Source organism: Arachis ipaensis, chromosome B08 (genome assembly GCF_000816755.2).
Source record: "Arachis ipaensis cultivar K30076 chromosome B08, Araip1.1, whole genome shotgun sequence".
Lineage (NCBI taxonomy): Eukaryota > Viridiplantae > Streptophyta > Magnoliopsida > Fabales > Fabaceae > Arachis > Arachis ipaensis.
Window position 1 is genome coordinate 82,806,675 of NC_029792.2, and position 21,367 is coordinate 82,828,041.

Sequence of the window (21,367 nt, forward strand, 5' to 3'; positions counted from 1 at the left end):
GATAGGACTTCTAATTATCAATTCTTGCTAAGACTTTTCCTAATTACTAGTTTACTTTCTTGTCATTTAGATTCCTTGCTGAACCTTTACAAAAACCCAAAAAGATAATTTTCCATAACCAATTATAAGTACACTTCCCTGCAATTCTTTGAGAGACGACCCGAGGTTTGAATGCTTCGATTATTATTTTTGATTGGGGTTTGTTACTTGTGACAAACAATTTTTTGCATGAAAGGATTCTTTGTTAGTTTAGATACTATACTTGCACCGAGAATTTATTGTGAAATTCTAAACCGTCAAAATTAGTGGAATCTGATTTATATTTGTCTTGGAGAATTTATTTACTTTTAACCAAGTAGGTAGAAGTATTTTTGTATTTAGTTGCATTCATATAGATAGGTTGCATTTCATAAGTTATACCATTCCTCTTCACTCCTTTATAGCTTCTCTCGAGCTTAGCATGAGGACAAGCTAATATTTAAGTGTGGGGAGATTTGATGCATAACTATTTTGTGGTATATTTTATGGTAAATTGAGTGGATTTTATCCATTATTCTCACATTTATGCATATAAATTGTGTGTTTTACATTTTCCTTCCTAATTCTGTGATATAGTTAAAAACATGTTTCCTAGGCCTTTAAACTGTCAATTTTAAATAACCGTTTATTAGCATTCGATGTCGTGATCTGTGTGTTTAGTGTTTTTAGGCATTATAGGGTAGAAATGGCTTAGAGAATGGAAAAGAAACATGCAAAAGTGGAAGGAACGCAAGAAAATGAAGTTTTGAGAAGCTGGCGGCAACGCATATGCGTGGGCGACGCGTACACATGACTGGCGCAGAAGACAAGCGACGCGTACGCGTGACAGACGCATACGTGTGACACGGATTTTTGCCAAACGACGCGTACGCGTGAGTGACGCTTACGCGTGACATGCGCCACATGCTAAAATTGCAGAAGATGCTGGGGCGATTTCTGGGCTCCTTTTGGCCGAATTCCAACCCGAAAAACACAGAATAGAAGTTGCAGAGTGGGGGAATCATTCATTGATTCATTCAGACAACTTTCATTCACATAATTTTAGGTTTTATATGTAGTTTTCTAGAGAGAGGCTCTATCCTCTCTCTAGGTTTTAGGATTCTTAGGTTTAGCTATTTTCAATTTTAGATTTCTACTTTACTTTAATTTAGTTTCTCTCCTACTCTTATTTATTCTAGCACTTTAGTTTCTGTTCTCTTGGTGATTTATTTATTTATCCAATTTAGTTTATGAATTCTCATGTTAGATTTGATTTTCTATTTAATGCAATATGAGGTATTTTATATTTATGATTGCTTTCTTCAATTTACGTTATTGATGCTTTCAATTGGTTGTTTGGATTTTATTATCTCGTATTGCTTTTCTATGCTTTTATGTTGTGCCTTCCAAGTGTTTGATAAAATGCTTAGTTGGATTTTAAATTAGCTTTTTATGTTCTTAGCTTAGATTGAGTAATTGGAGACTCTTGAGTTACCGAACTCTCTTGTTGATTAGCAATTGAAAGTTGCTAGTTGATTTGGATTCCACTAAAGCTAGTCTTTTCTTAGGAGTTGACTAGGACTTGAGGTATCAAATTGATTTATCCACTTGACTTACCTTCATAGTTAGAGGTTGACTAAGTGGGAGCAATGGACAATTGATGTCACAATTGATGATGATAATGAGGATAGGACTTCTAATTATCAATTCTTGCTAAGACTTTTCCTAATTACTAGTTTACTTTCTTGTCATTTAGATTCCGTGCTGAACCTTTACAAAAACCCAAAAAGATACTTTTCCATAACCAATTGTAAGTACACTTCCCTGCAATTCCTTGAGAGATGACCCGAGGTTTGAATACTTCGGTTATTATTTTTTATTGGGGTTTGTTACTTGTGACAAACAATTTTTTGCATGAAAGGATTCTTTGTTGGTTTAGATACTATACTTGCACCGAGGATTTATTTTGAAATTCTAAACCGTCAAAATTAGTGGAATCTGATTTATGTTTGTCTTGGAGAATTTATTTACTTTTAACCAAGTAAGTAGAAGTATTTTTGTATTTAGTGGCATTCATATAGATAGGTTACATTTCATAAGTTATACCATTCCTCTTCACTCCTTTATAGCTTCTCTTGAGCTTAGCATGAGAACATGCTAATATTTAAGTGTGGGGAGATTTGATGCACCACTATTTAGTGGTACATTTTATGGTAAATTGAGTGGATTTTATCCATTATTCTCACATTTATGCATATAAATTCTGTGTTTTACATTTTACTTCCTAATTCTGTGATATAGTTGAAAACATGTTTCCTAGGCTTTTAAACTGTCAATTTTAAATTTCCGTTTATTACCATTCGATGTCGTGATCTGTGCGTTAAGTGTTTTTTGGCTTTATAGGGCAGGAATGGCTTAGAGGATGGAAAGGAAATATGAAAAAGTGGAAGGAACGCTAGAAAATGAAGTTTTGAGAAGTTGGCGGCAACGCGTACGCGTGGGCGACGCGTACGCATGACTTGCGCAAAAGACAAGCGACGCGTACGCGTGATAGACACGTACACGTGAAAAGGATTTTTTCCAAATGACGCGTACACGTGAGTGACGCATACGCGTGACATGAGCCACATGCAGAAATTGCAGAAGATGCTAGGGCGATTTCTGGGCTCCTTTTGGCCGAATTCCAACCCGAAAAACACAGAATAGAAGCTGCAGAGTGGGGAAATCATTCATTGATTCATTCATACAACTTTCATTCACATAATTTTAGGTTTTAGATGCAGTTTTCTAGAGAGAGGCTCTATCCTCTCTCTAGGTTTTAAGATTCTTACGTTTAGCTATTTTCAATTTTAGACTTTTACTTCACTTTAATTTAGTTTCTTTTCTACTCTTATTTATTCTAGCACTTTAGTTTCTGTTCTCTTGGTGATTTATTTATTTATCCAATTTAGTTTATGAATTCTCATGTTAGATTTGATTTTCTATTTAATGGAATTTGAGGAATTTTATATTTATGATTGCTTTCTTCAATTTATGTTATTGATGCTTTCAATTGGTTGTTTGGATTTTATTATCTCGTACTGCTTTTCTATGCTTATGCATATAAATTCTGTGTTTTACATTTTCCTTCCTAATTCTGTGATATATTGTCCTTAGGAGTTGACTAGGACTTGAGGAATCAAATTGATTTATCCACTTGACTTACCTTCATAGTTAGAGGTTGACTAAGTGGGAGCAATGGACAATTGATGTCACAATTGATAATGATAGTTAGGATAGGACTTCTAATTATCAATTCTTGCTAAGACTTTTCCTAATTACTAGTTTACTTTCTTGTCATTTAGATTCCTTGCTGAACCTTTACAAAAACCCAAAAAGATAATTTTCCATAACCAATTATAAGTACACTTCCCTGCAATTCTTTGAGAGACGACCCGAGGTTTGAATACTTCGGTTATTATTTTTTATTGGGGTTTGTTACTTGTGACAAACAATTTTTTGCATGAAAGGATTCTTTGTTGGTTTAGAAACTATACTCGCACCGAGGATTTATTGTGAAATTCTAAACCGTCAAAATTAGTGGAATCTGATTTATGTTTGTCTTGGAGAATTTACTTACTTTTAACCAAGTAGGTAGAAGTATTTTATCATTTAGTTGCATTCATATAGATAGGTTGCATTTCATAAGTTATACCATTCCTCTTCACTCCTTTATAGCTTCTCTTGAGCTTAGCATGAGAACATGCTAATATTTAAGTGTGGGGAGATTTGATGCACCACTATTTCGTGGTACATTTTATGGTAAATTGAGTGGATTTTATCCATTATTCTCACATTTATGCATATAAATTGTGTGTTTTACATTTTCCTTCCAAATTCTGTGATATAATTGAAAACATGTTTCCTAGGCTTTTAAACTGTCAATTTTAAATTACCGTTTATTACCATTCGATGTCGTGAACTGTGTGTTAAGTGTTTTTAGGCTTTATAGGGAAGGAATGGCTTAGAGGATGGAAAGGAAACATGCAAAAGTGGAAGGAACGCAAGAAAATGAAGTTTTGAGAAGCTGGCAGCAACGCGTACGCGTGGGCGACGCGTACGCATGACTGGTGCAGAAGACAAGCGACGCGTATGCATGACAGACGTGTACGCGTGACAAGGATTTTTGCCAAATGACGCGTACCCGTGAGTGACGGGTACGCGTAATATGCGCCACATGCGGAAATTGTAGAAGATGCTAGGGGCAATTTCTGGGCTCCTTTTGGCCGAATTCCAACCCGAAAAACACAGAATAGAAGCTGCAGAGTGGGGGAATCATTCATTAATTCATTCAGACAACTTTCACTCACATAATTTTAGGTTTTAGATGTAATTTTCTAGAGAGAGGCTCTATTATCTCTCTAGGTTTTAGGATTCTTAGGTTTAGCTATTTTCAATTTTAGATTTCTACTTTACTTTAATTTAGTTTCTCTTCTACTCTTGTTTATTCTAGCACTTTAGTTTCTGTTCTCTTGGTGATTTATTTATTTATCCAATTGAATTTATGAATTCTCATGTTAGATTTGATTTTCTATTTAATGGAATTTGAGGTATTTTATATTTATGATTGCTTTCTTCAATTTATGTTATTGATGCTTTCAATTGGTTTTTTGGATTTTATTATCTCTTATTGTTTTTCTCTCCTTTTATGTTGTGCCTTCCAAGTGTTTAATAAAATGCTTGGTTGGATTTAAAATTAGCTTTTTATGTTCTTAGCTTAGATTGAGTAATTGGAGACTCTTGAGTTACCAAACTCTCTTGTTGATTAGCAATTGAAAGTTGCTAGTTGATTTCGATTCCACTAAAGCTAGTCTTTCCTTAGGAGTTGACTAGGACTTGAGGAATCAAATTGATTTATCCACTTGACTTACCTTCCTAGTTAGAGGTTAACTAAGTGGGAGCAATGGACAATTGATGTTACAATTGATGATGATAATGAGGACAGGACTTCTAATTATCAATTCTTGCTAAGACTTTTCCTAATTACTAGTTTACTTTCTTGTTATTTACATTCCTTACTCAACCTTTACAAAAATCCAAAAAGATACTTTTCCATAGCCAATTATAAGTACACTTCCCTGCAATTCCTTGAGAGACGACCCGAGGTTTGAATACTCCGGTTATTATTTTTTATTGGGGTTTGTTACTTGTGACAAACAATTTTTTGCATGAAAGGATTCTTTGTTGGTTTAGATACTATACTTGCAATGAGGATTTATTGTGAAATTCTAAACCGTCAAAATTGGTGGAATCTGATTTATGTTTGTCTTGGAGAATTTATTTACTTTTAACCAAGTAGGTAGAAGTATTTTTTCATTTAGTTGCATCCATATCGATAGGTTGCATTTTATAAGTTATACCATTCCTCTTCACTCCTTTATACCTTCTCTTGAGCGTAGCATGAGGACATGCTAATATTTAAGTGTGGGGAGATTTGATGCACCCCTATTTCGTGGTACATTTTATGGTAAATTGAGTGGATTTTATCCATTATTCTCACATTTATGCATATAAATTGTAAGTTTTACATTTTCCTTCCTAATTCTGTGATATATTTAAATTCATGTTTCCTAGGCCTTTAAACTGTCAATTTTAAATTACCGTTTATTACCATTCGATGTCGTGATTTGTGTGTTAAGTGTTTTTAGGCTTTATAGGGCAGGAATGGCTTAGAGGATGGAAAGGAAACATTCAAAAGTGGAAGGAGCGCAAGAAAATGAAGTTTTGAGAAGCTGGCGGCAACGCGTACGCGTGGGCGACGCGTACGCATGACTGGCGCAGAAGACAAGCGATGCGTACGCGTGACAAGGATTTTTGCCAAACGACGCGAACGCGTGAGTGACGCGTACACGTGACATGCTCCACTTGCAGTAATTGCAGAAGACGCTGGGGCGATTTTTGGGCTCCTTTTGGCCGAATTCCAACCCAGAAAACACAAAATAGAAGCTGCAGAGTGGGGGAATCATTAATTGATTCATTCAGACAACTTTCATTCACATAATTTTAGGTTTTAGATGTAGTTTTCTAGAGAGAGGCTCTATCCTCTCTCTAGGTTTTAGGATTCTTAGGTTTAGCTATTTTCAATTTTAGATTTCTACTTTACTTTAATTTAGTTTCTCTTCTACTCTTATCTATTCTAGCACTTTAGTTTCTGTTCTCTTGGTGATTTATTTATTTATCCAATTTAGTTTATGAATTCTCATGTTAGATTTAATTTTCTATTTAATGCAATTTGAGGTATTTTATATTTATGATTGCTTTCTTCAATTTATGTTATTGATGCTTTCAATTGGTTTTTTGGATTTTATTATCTCTTATTGCTTTTCTATGCTTTTATGTTGTGCCTTCCAAGTGTTTGATAAAATGCTTGGTTGGATTTTAAATTAGCTTTTTATGTTCTTATCTTAGATTGAGTAATTGGAGACTCTTGAGTTATCAAACTCTCTTGTTGATTAGCAATTGAAGGTTGCTAGTTGATTTGGATTCCACTAAATCTAGTCTTTCCTTAGGAGTTGACTAGGACTTGAGGAATCAAATTGATTTATCCACTTGACTTACTTTCATAGTTAGAGGTTGACTAAGTGGGAGCAATGGACAATTGATGTCACAATTGATGATGATAATGAGGATAGGACTTCTAGTTATCAATCCTTGCTAAGACTTTTCCTAATTACTAGTTTACTTTCTTGTCATTTACATTCCTTGCTCAACCTTTAAAAAAACCTAAAAAGATACTTTTCCATAACCAATTATAAGTACACTTCCCTGCAATTCCTTGAGAGATGACCCGAGGTTCGAATACTTCGGTTATTATTTTTGTTGTTGTTGGTTACTTGTGACAAACAATTTTTTGCATGAAAGGATTCTTTGTTGGTTTAGATACTATACTTGCAAGGAAGATTTATTGTGAAATTCTAAACCGTCAAAAATCCGCTCATCATTGTGGCAAAGTCTGATTCTGAGGCAAGGAAAGCATAGCAGATGTTGTCAGATTCTGACCTCCGTGCATTCAAACAAGCATTTCTGGAGCTACAGAGGTCTGAATGATACGTTCTTAATGGTGTTGGAAAGCTAACTTCCAGGGCTTTCCAGCAATGTATAATAGTCTATACTATTCTTTGAATTGGACTGCCCAAAATGGGCATTGAACGCCCATACTACCCCCTTTCTGGAATTCAACGCCCCAAGAGGACAAAGGCCAGTGTTGAACGGCCAAGCCTGGTGTTCAATGCCCCCAAGGGAGCTCAAGGCAGCGTATCTTACCTCTTAATCGGCATTGGATGCCCACTCCTTCAAGTTAGAAGCCAAGCTCATCCCAAACACTCACCAAGTGGGCCCAGAAGTGGATTTTCGTACCTTTCTGCTTAGTTTATTTCACTTTTGTAATTTTTAATTATTAGATTAGTATATATAAGGGAAGATCACCATTGTTTAGGATCTTCGTCACCATATTCATACCTTACACATTATTCTCTATACAGTAGGAGTAACTAAACCTCCTAGGTTAAGGTTAGGAGCTCTGCTGATTCCTATGGATTCATGCAATTACTTTTCTACTTCAATCTATATTTGATTCTATTCTATGATGCATTGTCGTTCTTCATGCTTATGAATTTGGAGTATGACCCCATGTTCTACATGAGTTCTTTACGAGTCTTGACCGGATAGTATTGAGCTATAGCTGCCGGATCCCGGAAGCTTCCTGATTCCCTGCACTATAGGGACCATCACCTTTGAGAAGGAACTATGTGACCTTCGCTCAAGCATCAACCTCATGCCTCTTTTCGTAATGAAAAGGCTAGAAATTCTGGAGGTGCAACGTGTCAAGCTTTCATTGGAGATGGAAGACAAGTCCCTGAAGAGGGCATATGGCATGGTGTAAAATGTCCTACTGAAGGTTGAAGACCTTTACATCCCTGCTGATTTTGTAATCCTAGACAGTGGGGAGGGCAGAGATGATTCTATCATCCTTGGAAGGCCTTTTCTAGCAATTGCTAAGGCCATTATTGATGTGGAAAGAGGAGAGCTAGTATTGAGACTACATGAGGATTGTATCTTGTTCAAGATACCAAATCCTTAATTCCCTCTGACAGAGGTGGTACCATTGTGCAACACATAATGTTTTAACCTTCACTCTCAGTGTAAAGCTTTACAGAACCCCCAGACACCAAATCTAAGTTTGGTGTTGGGCAACCATCATCAAGCACAGGGAAGGAAGGTACTGAGAAGAAGGTACTGAGAAGAAGGTACTGAGAAAAATGTACCTAAAGGCTGGAGGTACAAGAAGATCCCCACTAATGGCCTCTCACCAGGCATAAGAGTTGTCTTTACCAAGAGTCTAGTCATTCCATATACAGTGAGTAGGATCCTCTCTCTAGAGCATATGGAGCTCATTTATGAGAGCAGAGGAAGAAAGTTCATTGTGAGGGGTGAAGATCTGAGCCCCTATCTACCTCTATAAAGGAGCTGTCCGTCAAGCTAATGACGATAAAGAAGCGCTTGTTGGGGAGCAACCCGACCATGATTAGAGTACTCTTGTTTCCTTTCTTTTGTTTATTCTCATTTGATTTTATTTTAGTTTGTTCTCTATAGTTTTAGTTCATTTCTCTATAGTTTTCTCCCTTACTGGCGTTGAACGCCAAATAAGGAGAAAGCTGGGCGTCCAACTCCCATAAAGGAATTGAGAAGCTCCTCTCCCTGATCCCTGGATGAGTCTATATTTTTCGATGTATTTTGGCTTGATTTGGATGGATTCTAGCACATGAACTCACACTTAAGCACTCAAATAGCATACTTTTGTGTTTGATCCCTGATTTGATTCTAAATGTGAAAACATGCGTTTAAATGCTTAGATTAGTGATTTTTAATTCCACTTTTATGTCATTCAATACCGTGATATGGTTTGTGAGTGATTTTAGGCCTTGGAGGCAAGAATGGATAGCCAAAAGTGGAAGAAAACATGTACAAGGGAGAAAACATGAAGAAAACAAGGAAAAGCACATACAGCGAAGTGTGCGTACGCACGCACCTGTGCATACGCACAGGTTAAGATCCAGCCAAGTGTGCGGATGCACATATCTATGCGCCCGCACAGGTCCCAACACGTGATTTCATTAATGATGCACGTGCTTCTCGAATTCTGAGACCTTTTGGGCCATTTTGGAAGGCTTGGATGCTGATTTTGAAGTGCTATATGAGGGGAAAATCAACACATATTAAGACATTAGCTTACATTAGGTTTTTGTTTAGTTTTTCATAGTAATTAGGAGTAGGAGTAGTGTAGAGTAGAGAGCTCTCCTAGGGTTTATCAATTTCCATTGTAGCATTTTATAGCAAGCTTTGATCTATGAATTTACTTCTTCAATTATAAGTACTCTCAATTTCCTCTTTAATTAAAGCAGTTTTACTCTCACTTCCTTTTGGTTCAAGTTACTTTGTTCATATTGCAATGTTGTGTTTCTTGAAGTTTTGATTAATGAATTTTATGTTTTATGCTTCCTTTATGTTTGATTGCTTGTTTATGTTTGGTTTTGTTGATAGTTGGTTATAGTTTTCTATTTTACTTTACAATTTTCCATGTTTTACTTTTATGCACACAAGGTGTTTGTGAAAATGCCAACTCTAGATTTTGAGTAGATTTTCCCACCTTGGCTTGTGGTTTGAGTTACTAGGATACTAGAGTCATAATGTCTGACATTTAGTGGTAGTTCTTGGGTAGTTAGTTGATTCTTGTTTCCATTGACGCTAGCCTTTTATCAACTAGTTTGGTAAGTTGGTTAGGACTTATGGATTAAGGTCAATTATGCTTGCTTGACTTACTCCTCGATGGTTGGGGTTGACTAGGCGAGATTGACTCATCATAATTACCATAGTTGTGGTTATGGAGATGATAGGATTCCTTGGATACTCATTCCAAAGTCAAGGCTCTTTATAGCATTTTCACTAGTTTTGACCTTACCTTCTCTTCACTTGTATTAATTCCAATTTTGGTCATTGCTTAGTCCTTTTATTGCTTGGTTCTTTTAATCTTTAGTTCTTTGATCACAAAAACCACTTTTGTCCCTCTTTAACAATCGAAAGCGTAACATTTCATTTGCATTCCTAGGGAAAATGACCTGATGTTGAATTACTCTCGATCTCGGTTACTTTGTATTAAATATATCATTTGATTGATGTTCAATTGTTGGGTTTGGACTATACTTGCAATGAACAAATGCTACTTTTAGTGTGAAAATCCAAAACCGTGCATTTGAACAAATGCTACTTGCGTTTAATGCCCATTAAGGAGGAAGTGTTGGCACTGAATGCCAGAAAGGGAGTGCTCTAGGCGTTCAACGCCCAAGAGGGAGCATGGCCTGGCATTGAATGCCATTTAGGGAGCAATGCTAGGCGTTCAATGCCCTAAAGGGAGCATGGCCTGGCGTTGAATGCCAGCCAGGGAGCAATGCTGGGCATTCAATGCCCTAAAGGGAGCATATCTTGGCATTCAACGCCAGCCAGGGAGCAATGCTGGGCATTCAACACCTAAAAGGGAGCAGCCAGGCCTACATTTTAACCCCCTGTGGGCATTCAACACCCATTCCTGGCGTTGAACACCAGGTAGGGGGCAGGCTCCTCGAATTTGGAAACTTCTTAACCAGTGGGTCCCACAGAATATCTACCTACCCCACCTTTCCCTTCTCTCTCCTACTTTCTAAACCTTAAAACCTACACCCTACTTTCCCTCTTTTCGATATACACTCTTCCCCAAACTTATCATAAATCACATCACTTTAATTCCCCACCAATCCACCCACTTCAAATTCAAACCCTTCCCACACATTCTTCTCTCCCTCATAACCGAACCCTATCCCATCCCCACCCTATGTATACCCCCTCATACAACCCTTCATACACACACCTCCTAAACACTCTCTCTCCTTCTAACCCTATACACTTTCCACTCCCTTCTACTTCCACATTCCCCCACTTGGCCGAAGCCTTTTTCCCCCTCTATCTCTATCAATTCCTTCTCTCTTCGACTCTTTTCTTTTCTTTTGTTTATATTTGCTCGAGGATGACCAGAAACTCTTAAGTTTGGTGTTGCAAAAGCTTTTCTTTTTTACTTCTACCATTCCTAAGTATGGAACCAAAGGCTGGAGAATCTTCAAGGAAGAGAAAGGGAAAGGCTTCTGCTTCCACTTTCGAACCTTCGGAATCATGGAGATTCCTTACCAAAGTGCACCATGATCACTTCTATGATGTGGTAAGGCACAAAATGGTGATTCCCGAGGTCCCCTTCAAGCTCAAGAAAGGGGAATATCCAGAGATCCAACAGGAGATCTGGAGAAGGGATTAGGAATTTTGACCAACCCTGTTTCAGAGGTCAAAACACTGATGGTGAAAGAATTCTTCGCCAATGCTTGGGACACCAAAAATTATGATATAAGTGTGGACCCAAAGCCCAAGAACTGGTATACCATGGTGAGAGAGCAACTCTTGGATTTTAGCCCGAGAGTGTGATGGTGGCGCTCCAATTGCCTCAGATGCTAAGAGACCTACACTCTTACACTAGAAGGATCAACTCTGACCAAAGATTGGATCAAGTCCTTGCGAATATCTGTGTGGAAGGACCACAGTGGAGGAGGGACGCACAAGGCAAGCCCTACCAACTGGGTAGGGTTGACCTCACGCCTGTGGCCTGAGGATGGTTAGAGTTTATTCAACGCTCCATCATCCCCACAAGTAACCGATCTGAGGTTACCATTGATCGAGCAATAATGATTTATAGCATTATGCTCGGGAATGAGGTGGAAGTACATGAGGTAATACCTCAAGAGTTGTACAAAGTGGCTGAAAAGACCTTCACCAATGCAAGGTTAGTGTTCCTGCATTTCATACATCGGCTATGCAGTTCAGCTAGGATTGGCGTAGCTGGAGACACCCTAATTGAGATGGATAAGCCCATCACAAAGAGGAACATGGAGCATGTGAGAGAGCTGGCACATGAACCACAGCAAGAGCCTGTGCAGCCGCCTCCTCCAGAAATCCCTGAGATGCCTCAAGGGATGTATTTTCTTCCCCGTGACTATTGGGATCAACTAAAAATCTCAATAGGGGAGATGAGCTTAAATGTGGAGTAGTTGAGGGTGGAGCACACTGAGCACGCCAGTACCCTCCATGGAATAAGAGAAGATCAGAGACGATTATTGGAGGAGCAACAGAGACAAGGGCATTGATGTGTGGAAAACGATCCAACACAAAACTCACCGGCAAGTGTACCGGGTCGCATCAAGTAATAATAACTCACATGAGTGAGGTCGATCCCACAGGGATTGAAGGATGGAGCAATTTTAGTTTAGTGGTTGATTTAGTCAAGCGAATCAAGTATTGGTTAAGTGGTTTGTATTTGACAGAAACTAAATTGCTTGAAATGTAAAGGGAGAGGGGAAATTGCAGTAAATGAAAGAGCAAAGAAAGTAAATGTGCTGAATCTTAAAGAACAAGTAATGTAAATTGCAGAAACTTAGATTGCAAGAAATGTAAATGACTAAATCTTAAAGTGCAAGAAATGTAAATTACTTGTATTGTAAAAGGAATTGGGAATTGGGATTGCAGAATTTAAACAAGCAAAGGTAAATTGCAATAAATAGAAGAGTAGAGGAGTAATTGAATTGAAGTAGATCTAAACAGAAAAGTAGAAATGCTTGAGAAAATTTAAAAATAGAAAATGAGCAATGCTTAATTTGCAGCAATTTAAAAGTGGTTGCAGATCTCAGGAGTGGAAGAGACTAGATAACAAGTCTAGATCTCAAATCCTTCCTTGATCCAACAAGAACAATTGCAAAAGAAATAAAGGAAATTAAATTGTAGAAATAAATTGCAGAAGAGTAGAAGACTGAAGCAGTAAATAGAAACTTAAATTCAATTATGCAGAAGATTAAAACAAGATCTCAAGGTGAGATTGAAACAGAAGTTTTTCAATTCTTCACCCAAGATCCAAAGCAAGAAAAGTAAAGAGTGCTCAAGCAAGAACAAGGAAGAAGAGAGATCAATTCTCCTTCCCAATTCTCTAAGATCTCAATTCAAAAGTGAAAACTCAAAATGAAAATGAAAGTTAAAAGGAAAATTAAAAGTAAAGTCTAGAGGTCTAAAAAAAACTCCCTTCCTAAATTCAATTAACACCTATTTATACACTTTCTAATTTAGATCTAAGAATTTGAGTGGGCTTTAAAATTTGGTGAAGAAATGAATTAAATTAGATTTTTAGTGAATTTTGGCCCAAGTGCACCTCCCAGGGGCAAGCTCAGTTGGAAAACCAAACTGAGCACTCCAATGCCTTGCTTGTCCAATTTTGTGTGTGCGTCCCAGCCTTGGCTGTGCATGACACTAGAGCTCAGTTGGAATTTTGAACTGAGCTCTAAGTGTGTCAATGTTGTGCGCTTCATGGGCTCCTGGCCGTGTCAAGGTGCGCATCATGACACCCATTGTTGCGCCAAAATGTGCTTGGCCTGTCAAATTGTAGGGAGAAGGGGATGTAGTGCTCAGTTGGAAAAACCAACTGAGCTCCCCCTTGTGCAGCGCCTTGTTTGAGACTTCAAGGTCCCAAGTTCAAATCTTGGTGGAGGAAGTCTTGGAGCTAATTTCCTTGGATGAGTGGGCGTTCCTCCCTTGTGTTTCCAAGAGCTCCCTTGTTCGAACCTTGGCCCAAGCATTTTAGCTATTTCTTCTTGCTTTTCCTTGCAAGCTTGGTGGTACTCCTTCCTTAAACCACTAAGAATTCCCAAGTCTTGTGCTCAATTGAGTGGTTTTTATCAACTCCTCTTGAATTTCCTTGCAAGGTGAGTAGCGTTCCACCTCTTTGGTCCTTGGTTCGATCCTTGGGTGAAGCTCTTTGGCTATTTTCTTCTCCTTTTTCTTCCTTGGGTCATGAGTTCGACACCTTGAGGCTTCACTCCTTGGAAGTTCATCTTGAATTAATTTGGAGAGGTCCCCGATAAAGCTCACTTAGTTAACTGAGTTTTATGCCATTTCCTTGCTTTCTTTAGTGCTTAGTTAACTATTTGAACTTAGCTTTGTACTTTGCCTTCTCCTTTCATTCCTTGTGAAGCTCAGTTTGCTTTATCAACTTAGCTTTCCTTCTTCCTCAATGTGGTTATGCTTTTTCTTCCCTTTGACACGCTTTCTCTTTCCTTGGGCACGCTTCTTGCTTCCCTTGGAAACGTTTCTTATTTCCTTTGGGCACGCTCCTTAAGCCACGCTTTTCTTCTTTTCTTCTTTCTTCACCTACAATTAACCAAATCAACCAATCAAAGTATCACAAAATTCACAAGGTTTATAAATCATTAAAATTCAATTAAATTTAAAGTAAAAAGCTTAAAAATCAAAATGACAATTAAAAGGAAAATTCAAAGTAAAGTCTACAGGTGTCAAAAGGTCCTAATTACATCAAACTAACTCCTACTTATACACTTTCTATTCTTGGATTTTGGAATTTGGATGGGCTTTTGATTTGGTGAAGAAATGAATTAAGTTAGAGTTTTAATTCAATTTTTCAGCCCAATATTTCACCTCCCAGGGGTAAGCTCAGTTAGAAAACCCAATTGAGCACTCAAGTGTTGCCATCCGTGTCATTTGGTGCGTGCGTCCCAGCCTTGGCCGTTGCGTGACACTAGAGCTCAGTTGGAATTTTGAACTGAGCTCTAGGTGTGTCAAAATTGTGCGCTCCATGGCATCTTGGCAGTGTCAAGTGCGCGCTCATGACACCCTTTGTTGTGCCAAAATGTGCTTGGCCGTGTCAAATTGTAGGGAGAAGGGGATGTAGTGCTCAGTTGGAAAAACCAACTGAGCTCCCCCTTGTGCAGCGCCTTGTTTGAGACTTCAAGGTCCCAAGTTCAAATCTTGGTGGAGGAAGTCTTGGAGCTAATTTCCTTGGATGAGTGGGCGTTCCTCCCTTGTGTTTCCAAGAGCTCCCTTGTTCGAACCTTGGCCCAAGCATTTTAGCTATTTCTTCTTGCTTTTCCTTGCAAGCTTGGTGGTACTCCTTCCTTATGTTTCAAAGAATTCCCAAGTTCGAATCCTAGAGGAAGCATTTTAGCTATTTCCTCTTGAATTTCCTTGCAAGGTGAGTAGCGTTCCACCTCTTTGGTCCTTGGTTCGATCCTTGGGTGAAGCTCTTTGGCTATTTTCTTCTCCTTTTTCTTCCTTGGGTCATGAGTTCGACACCTTGAGGCTTCACTCCTTGGAAGTTCATCTTGAATTAATTTGGAGAGGTCCCCGATAAAGCTCACTTAGTTAACTGAGTTTTATGCCATTTCCTTGCTTTCTTTAGTGCTTAGTTAACTATTTGAACTTAGCTTTGTACTTTGCCTTCTCCTTTCATTCCTTGTGAAGCTCAGTTCATTTTTCCAACTTAGCCTTCCTTCTTCCTCAATGTTGGCACACTTTTGCTTCCCTTGGGCACGCTTTTTGCTTCCTTGGGCACGTTTCTTATGCCACGCTTTTCTTCTTTTCTTCTTTCTTCACCTACAAGTAATCAAAACAACCAATCAAAGTATCACCAAATTCACAAGGCTTATAAATCATTAAAAATAAATTAAATTTGGCTTCAACCTCATGATTTAGCATCAAATAAATGGTGGTTGTTTGATTCAAAGAAGTCATGCATTTTCATTCCAAATTACTTACTTAGAATGCAAGAAAGTGTATAAAATATAATAAAAACAAAGAAAAAGGCTAGCGAAACTAGGCTAAGATGACTTGTCATCAGGCATGACATAGACGAAATCAAACACTCCATTGGGTTCTCAGGAGGGAGCAGCAGCCGCCATCACTGAGGTTGTTGAGTCCCATTACATCTCTATCTATTTTATTTTTGTTTTCACTGTACTTTTATTTATTGTCTGTTTTCTTTTCTAAGCTCATGATCATGTTTAGTAGTTTGTTATTTTCTAGTTTGTTTTCTTATTTTATTTCTGTTATAAGATATCCTCTGTATCCCTCACCTTGCTTAAAAAGAAAAAAAATTATTGAAAAAAAAAAAGAAATCGTGAGATGCATAAGTTTTAAGTATATCATGAGTTATTCCAATAAATTTGATGTGGTGCCCTTGCATCTACTTTCTGAATGTATGAATTAACAGCGCATGATTGATGTTGAAGTTGAGAATGTTGGCTCTTGAAGAATAATGAATTTAGAGAAGTATTATTGACTCTCTAAAAAAATAAAAAATATTGATTCTTGAAGTAAGAAAAAATAGCATAAAAAAATAAAAATAAAAAAGTGAAAAGAAAAAGAAAAGAATGCTCATAAAAGAAAAAGCAAAAGAGCACGGATCCAAGGCTTTGAGTATGAATGGTTATGAAGGTTAAAAATCAACCTAAAAATCTCAAATGAGTTGCTATCCCTAACTAAATTCTTGTGGTGTGAAGGTGTCAAATAAAAAGCTTGAGACTGAGCAGTTAAAGTCATGATCCAAAGCAAAAGAGTACGCTTAAGAACTCTGGGCACCACTGTCTGGGAATTTAAGCAAAGCTAAATTTGAATCCAAGAGGTTCCCCTAGTTAAGTGCCTGTGGCGTTTATGTATCCGGTGGTAATACGGGAAAACAAAACGCTTAGAGTCACGGCTAGGCTAAAAAAGGTGTAAGGCACCAAAAGAAGCTGTGTTCAAGAATTAAGCAGAGCTAAACTAAGACAATCAATACTATCATCTAGATTCTAGTTCCAAGAGATGTCAATATTTATGTACTTCAAGAGAAAGTGAGATGCTAAAACTGTTCAGAAGTAAAGAGCTATTAGCTCCTTTCAATTATTTCGAACTGAGCTTCATTGAAAACTCTAAAACTTATTGTATCTTTCTATTCTTTTTAGTCTTACTTGTTTTTGGTTGCTTGAGGACAAGCAACAGTTTATGTTTGGTGTTCTTATGAGAGGATATTTTATACGCTTTTTGATGCTATTTTCCTAGTGTTTTTAGTATGTTTTGTTAAGTTTTATTATGTTTTTGTAGGTTTTAGTGAAAAATTCACATTTTAGATACTACTTTGAGCTTTTGTGTTTTTCTTATGATTTTAGGTGATTTTTGGGTGAATTTGGCAAGTTGTGGCAAAGTCTAATTTTGAGGTAAGGAAAGCACATCAGATGCTGTCAGATTCTGACCTCCGTGCATTCAAACGAGCATTTCTGGAGCTACAAAGGTCCAAATGACATGTTCTTAACAGCATTGGAAAGCTAACTTCTAGCGATTTCCAGAAATATATAATGGTTTATACTTTTCTTTGGATTGGACTGCCCAAAATGGGCGTTGAAAGCCTATACTACCCCCTTTCTGGCATTAAACGCCGCACGAGGACAAAGGCCAGCTTTGAACACCCAAGCCTGGCATTCAATTCCCCCAAGGGAGCTCAAGGCAGCATATCTAACCCCCTAGTGGGTGTTGGACGCCCACTCCTTCAAGTTAGATGTAACATCTCGCATTTTTGAAAACCTAAATATAAATAAATTGTGATTTTATCTTGTTAAGTTTAAATTTTATAATTTTAGAAATTATTTTGTTAGAAATAATTAAATAGATTCGGAGATAGTTTTATTTTGAATCAATTAATATTTTTAAGTAATTTTATTATAATAGAATATTTTGTATAATTTAATTCAAGTAACATTTATTCTGAAAAGGTTACGATTTATTTTATTAATTTGATATCTTATTTTATAAATTAATTAATTAAGAATAATTAAATTGGTTTTATTAATATTTGGAGTTTAAGTTGATTAATATTCTTATGTAATTTTTATAATTGGTTATTTCATATGCTTTGGAAATAAAATTTAGTAAATAGAAGTATTATATAATTTAATTTAAGTAATTTCTATTATGAATGAATTATGGTTTATTTTATTAGTTTGAGTTTTAGAGATTAATTTATTAGGAATGATTAAATAGATTTTTATAAATACTTAAAGTTTAAGTAATTATATTATAATTAGATATTTTGTAAATTGAAATTAAAGTTTCGGTGATAGAAAAATAATAAAAAGTTATATCATTTAATTTGAATAATTAGTATTGAGTTTAAACTATATTTTATAAAAATGTGATTAATATGCTTATTTTATAATTTAAATTAGAAATAATTAATTGAACTTAGCAATATGTTGATAAATAATGTTCTTAAATATTTTTAAAAGAGTATATTTGATTTTAAAATTACTCTACCTTCTAATTTTATCAAAATATCTATTCATATCTATCTGTATTCTTTTATAAAATCCTAATTTCTAAACCTAATTTCCCTAATTCACAAACCCTTACCCCCCCCTTTTCTCCCAAAACGAAGACATACACACACGGAGGAGAGGAGAGCTTCTGAGAGAGCTGAGGAAGAAGAGAGAGCTTGGAATCGGAGGGGAAGAAGCCGCACTCTATGCCGTCCAGTTGCGCTGCTACCGCGCCACCGTCGCGCCCAGCTCGCCGTCGTCCTCCACGCGTTGCCGCCACTGTTTGTAGAGAGGAGAGGAGTCGTTCGTTGAGAGCCATCGCGTCTTGCTGCCAGGGGTTTCATCGCAGCCAACCCGTCGCCACCGTCGAAAACAGAACCACGAAGAGGAGAGGAGAAACGATGTTTGGAGGAAACTGAGCTGCATGCCGCTAACCGAGAAGAAGCTGTCTTCATCACTGCGATGGAGTCGTCCCTGCTAATGCCCGGCACCGCCATCAGCGCTGCCGTCGAAGGGAGCTCGCTGTCACAGTTTAATCACCATCAGACTTGAAGGGAAGCGCCACTGATATTGCCCGACAGCAGCTTCCCCTGCGTTCCCAATTCCATTTTTGAAACTGTAACATTCTTGCTCGTGCTCTGCTTCCCGATTTTATTTCTCTACTATATTTTAATTCTGAATACAATAGTGTATGTTCATGTTTTGTATTGTTGTCGCCATCGTCAATCTAGATCCTAGTCATCTCCGTCGTTCATGCCCCTTGCTGCCCCTGTTTCTCTACTGCTATTATTTGGAGTACCAGCGTTGATGCTATTATGAATCTGTTAGAGTTGCTATTGGTGAGTCTGATGCTACTTTAATTCTGGATTGATCTTTTCCTTGATCATTGTCTATTTACACATTTTTTTGTCACTGCTATACTTGTTCTAAGTCGATCCCGGTATGTGCCTTGTCTTGAGATCTCCAGGGCTGTGATTGCTCTTAATTTCCATCCAATTTGAATCCTTTGTTTGGTTACAACCCCGGTCACTGCCGTGAAGATTAACAATGCTGCTGTTCCGGTTGCTGCCTTGCCATTCCGGTTGCGTGACAGTCACTGCTGCTGCCATGAAACTAAAAGGGAAGGGAATTGTTACGTTAAATTATGCAATTGCGACACCGAGGTAGGGAGTTTAAAATGATTTTAATTTAAGAATGCCTACAAGGTTTATTGAATAACTGCAAATAGATTCAATAGCTGTGAGTAATTGATTGACTATGTGAATATTGAATTGTGGCTGAAATTGTGATTGGAATGGTTGAGATTGTGATTTGGAATTGTTGATTAATGATATTGATTGATTGTGTGGATTGGGAACTGTTTGATGACTAATTGTTGAGAATTCCTGAATTTTAATGGATTATGTTGGGTTTGTTGCCGTTGAGATGTTATTTTGTTTATTGTAATGTTAATGAACTTGGTTGGTGGTTGATTTGGAATTGGTTTTGAGGGGTATTGAAGGGTTGGATTTTGAATACTAAATGGTTTGCTGAAAATCATGTTCTCTTGAAATTAAATGGCAACTTTGAAAGTGATTCAGTGACTCTATAGTGACTAAAATGATATGAATTTAAGTTTTAAGTAAATTATATTAAGTGTAATTGTGAAAACTCAATTTTGAAGGTTTTGTATCAACTAGAGAATTAGTTATGATTTTTTCAAAGTTGAATGCTAAAATCTTATTTTCTGCATAATTTCTAAACTAAGTCAGCAACTTTGAAAAAGCTATAACTAGTTCTGTGATTATTGGAATTGCGTGGAACCAAGTCCGGATCAAGCTTGGGAATATAGGGAGATGGACTGGTGAATTTGAGACTTTTTCATTAAGTTTATGATTTATGGTGAATTTTTGAATTATAGATGTCAAATCTGGTTTTTCTGCAAAACGTTTAACACAGCAGCAACTTGTTTCCTCTATTAAAAATTCTCCAGCTTGAATTTTGAAATGGAACAAATTTTAAATGAAACTATGGTCCTAGTAATTTAATTTCATAAAAATTTAGAATTATTAGAGTTGTGGTTTTAAAGATATGAATTTTTAAAGTAAGATGTATTATGCAGTAAAAGTCAGGTTTTGTTTTCTAAGTCAGTAACTTTGAGACTTTATAATTTTTAATTCTGGAATGATATTAAGATTCAACCAATTGGAGGTGAAAGTTGAGTATGTTTGGTACATATGATTCAAATTTTAGGGTTTTCCATGTTTTAATAAGTGAGTTATGGGACTTGGAAGAGGTTGTGTTTAATGATTTGTAAAACAGAATTCTGCAGAAAATTACCTAACTTCCAAGCTACGTAACTCCTTCATTAAAAATGGTATGACCCTGGTACCAATTGAGAAAGAAATTTGGATGAGTTATGTTTAACCACATTAATTTTGAAGGTAGTTGGATTTAATTTGGATTTTATATGAAATTTCAAATGTTGTATGGTGCTGCTGTCTTCTGGTTTTAAAACACTGCAGAACAGTCACGGTTTTGCTTATATTCCCGAAGCTAGAGTCAGCAAAAAATTATGATTTTTGGTTTAATAGAAAGCTTAATCCGAGAAGGTCGCATGGATATAAAGTTTGCGTCATTCCGAATTCATTTGTTATTTTAAAAACAAAATGGAAATCAGGCTGCCAGGTTGTGTTGACAATTATTTTGGATATGGAATTTAAGAAATAGATTTTCTATACTATTATCAAATGTTTTTGAGAATATATATTATTGTGGCAACTGCTGAAAGAGGCTGATGAATGTTGAGAAAGAAGGAACCCGTAAGGGTGGCTAAGTCCTATTTTTAAAGGAGATTATGTCCAAATTTTTATAAAAGTAAAAGGACTTAATCAAAATGAATACTTGAGACTTGTTTAACGATAATAACTTTACTGATTCTTTTGAGAAAATATATTTGGTTTATAAAGTTGCTAGCAAGGACATGGGTTTTGTCCCGCTTGCATATTTACAATTGCAAAAGAGTAAAGAGATAAAGAGAAAAAGAGTAATATAGATACAGATGAAAGAGTATTCAGAGAAAAGTAAAGAGATACAGAGATAAGAACAACTAGAGTAGAGTAAAGAGATGCAGA